This window comes from Sciurus vulgaris, assembly GCF_902686455.1.
Source record: "Sciurus vulgaris genome assembly, chromosome: 9".
Lineage (NCBI taxonomy): Eukaryota > Metazoa > Chordata > Mammalia > Rodentia > Sciuridae > Sciurus > Sciurus vulgaris.
In genome coordinates this window covers 14,382,992-14,386,614 of record NC_136469.1, presented here as the reverse complement: position 1 = coordinate 14,386,614, position 3,623 = coordinate 14,382,992, and the positions used below count along the sequence as shown (strand labels likewise).

Here is a 3,623-nt window from a genome sequence, read left to right as displayed (position 1 = left end):
ATGCTGAAAAGAGTGATGAAATAAACAGGGAAGTTTATCCCAGTTATCCCACTACTCAGCATATACCCAAGACTTAAAATCAGCACACTACAGTGGCAGGACCACATCAATGTTCATAGGAGCTCAATTCACAAGAGCTAAACTATGGAACCAACCTAGGTGCCCTCAACAGATGAAAGGATAAGAAAAATTGTGATATATATATATATATATATATATATATATATATATATGATGGAATATCATTCAGCCTTACAAGAATGAAATTATAGCATTTGTAGATCAATGGATGGAACTGGAGAATATCATGCTAAGTGAAATAAGTCAATCCCCCAAAAACAAAAACCAAATGTTTTCTCTGGTATGTGAATGCTAATTTGCAATAGGGAAGAATAGAGTTACTTTAGATTAGATAGAGGGGACTGAAGGGAGGAGAGGGGGTGTGGGGATAGGAATGATAGCAGAATGAATCAGATATTATTACTGTATGAACATATATAACTATACGACCTGTGGGACTCTACATCACATATAACCAGAAGAATGAGAAATTATACTCCATTATATGTATGATATGATGTATCAAAGTGCATTCTACTCTCATGTATAACTAATTGAAATAAATTTTAAAAATTTCTAAAAGTTTTAAATTGATAACAATACTAATTTTATATTTTTAACCTAAGATCAAGAATAGAACAGATTTTTCATTCTTATTATATCTACTAAATATATTACTGCAGAGATAAGATAATAAAAAGAAAGAAAGAATGTCGTGAAAGAAAAGAATAGTAGTTTTAGTATTTACTGCCTTCAAGTTTGTGTAGGAAAAAAAAAAACTACAAGAATCTTCTGATGAAATATTGGAATTAATAAAAGTTTCCTTTCAGTCAGGTAGCTTGATAAAAAGTCAATATGCTTATTAATTCTATCTCTATACACTAACAAAAAAGTTGCAATGGGAAATTGAAGATATTTAAAAGCCATTTCAAAACTTCAAATACCTGCTAATAGGAGTAGTTGCAGAAGTGCAAATTCATTGCAAATAAATCTATAAAATATTTCTTGAGAAACTGAGAAAGGCTTAAATCAGTGAAGGCATATAGCATATTCATGAAAATTTTCAGTTTTGAAAGATTAATTTCCCCCTATTTGATCTGTAATTCAATGTCATTCCAATCAAAACCCCGGCTTCCTTGGAGCAGTGACAGGTTGATATCATAATTCATATTCAAATAAATGCAAAGAGGGGAAAAGAATAAAAATGTCCACGAAAAACAGGATGAAGATGTGGGAGAAGCGGGAAGGTGGCAGTAGGAGAGAAAGGAGAATTTGAGAGGTTTAGAGCGCCATGTATCAACTCCTTTTCCTGAAGCCATAGCTATTAATGCTAAGCCTTGCTAGAACATGACTGGAGAAGTAAGAAATAATAAATAAATAAATAAAATTAAGTTAGAAAGTCCAGAGGCAGCCACTGCCAGATATACAGACCCTTGATTTAAGACACTTGATTTTCAGAGAAGTGGAGAAATGATGCTCTTCTCATTAATGATTGGATAGACACAAAAGAAAACAAAATAAATTTATAAGGAGGACATGAAATTAGTATTTTTTAAATCACATTTGACAGGTTGAAAATTTAGAATAATATTTCTTAAAAGCAGCATTCCTTACATTTTAGGTTAATTAATATCTGTGGCAGGTATTGCCCTGTGCCCTATAGGATACTAAACCCCATGCCTGACCTCTATTCAATAGATATCAATAATGCAAATTCTTAGTGTGACAGTTCAATGTGTGCAGGTAATGCCAAGTGTCCAGGGGGTTCAGTGTGTGAGTGTCTGTGTGTGTGTATTTTCCATGTACAAATTTAAATAAAGTATTTCCACAAGTCAATTGCGAAAGTAAAGATGCACAACACCACTAAAACACTTAAAAGACATTATATAGAAGTATTTCAAATATATTAGTAATAAAGGAAACATAAAATAAGATAAAAGTGAGCTATCATTGTAAAAACAAGAATGGTTGCAATTAAAATGATTGACCTCATGTGTTAACAAGTTTGAATCAAATGTCAAGCAGTTCTGGTGGAAGAGTAAATTAATACAATGGCTTTGCAAACTTTTTGTCAATCAATACCTACTTGAATTAAAATATAACAGCCATTTTACTGCAAGTTATATACACCACTGAATACTTAAATATACAACAAAGTTTACATACAATAATTTTCATACTGACATTATTTATAAAAGTTGGGAACTAGGAAAAGCAGAAAGCTCAACAAAAACAAATGGTTAAGTCAATAGCGTCTATTTACAGAATGAAATATGCATCAGCAATTCAAATAAATTAAATCCTGAAGAATTCAAATACAATGACTAAACAGGACAGGCATAATGCTAGTCAAAAGAACCAAACATAAAGCAGCACATCTATATATTTGATAATGAGTACTTTCAAATTTTAAGTTAGGCCTGGTGTGATTCTGTCCTGTGTGTCTCTTCTCTAGGGCAGCAGCCTATTTTCTGTCTGCCTTCTCTCCCACTGAAGTGCATGCTACCGCCCCCTGAGGCCCCAGCACTATCTTTTCGGTTGTGAATTAAAGGCCGAAAAAGATTATGACTTTAAGGTGGATAATGATGAAAACCAGCACCAGTTTTTATTAAGAATGGTCAGTTTAGGGGCTGGTGCAAAGGATGAATTGCACATTGCTGAAGCAGAGGTAATGAATTATGAATGCAGTCCAATTAAAATAACACCAGAAACATTGAAAATGTCTGTAGAGCCAATGGTTTCCCTGGAGGGCTTTGAAATCACAGACCTGTGGTCTGAAGGTTGAAGTGCAGTTCAGGGCCTGTGCATGTTAGTGGGAAACACTTAGTAGCTGTGGAGTAAGATGCAGAGTCAGAAGTTGAAGAGGAGGATGTAAAACTCTTAAGTGTATCTGGAAAGCGATCTGCTCCTGGAGGTGGTAGCAAGGTTCCCCAGAAAAAAAGTAAAACGTGATGCTGATGAAGAAGAAAATGATGATAAAGAGGAGGAAACTGAAGAGAAAGTTCCAGTGAAGATATCTGTACGAGATCCTCCAGACAAAAATACACAAAAACCAAACCAGAATGGAAAAGACTCAAAACACTCAACACCTAGATCAAAAGGTCAAGAATTCTTCAAAAAACAGGAAAATACTCCTAAAACACCCAAAGGACCTAGTTCTGTAGAAGACATTAAAGCAAAATAGCAAGCAAGTATAGAGAAGGGTGGTTCTCTTCCCAAAGTGGAAGCCAAGTTCATCAATCATGTGAAGAATTACTTCTGGATAACTGACCAGGAGGCTCTTTAAGATTTCTGGCAGTGGAGGAAGTCTCTAAGAAAATAGTTTAAACAGTTTGTTAAAAATTTCTGTCTGGGGTTGGGGATATAGCTCACTTGGTAGAGTGCTTCCCTCATAAGCATGAGGTCCTGGGTTCAATCCCCAGCACAGCACCACAAAAAAAAAAAAAAAAAAAAAAAAGAAAAAAAAATGTCTGTCTTATTTCATTTCTGTAAGAGTTGATATCTGGCTGTCCTTTTTATAATTCAAACTGAGAACTTTGCTTACACTGTTTGATAAGCATTGT

General features: G+C 34.3%; 1 pseudogene across 1 annotated transcript; it reads left to right on the top strand.

The window, feature by feature from the left end:
- Positions 1 to 2,659: 2,659 nt before the first annotated feature.
- On the top strand, positions 2,660 to 3,382 carry LOC306669305 (nucleophosmin-like; annotated as a pseudogene). The gene has a single exon. The product of its transcript is annotated as a nucleophosmin-like (transcript).
- Positions 3,383 to 3,623: the final 241 nt, after the last annotated feature.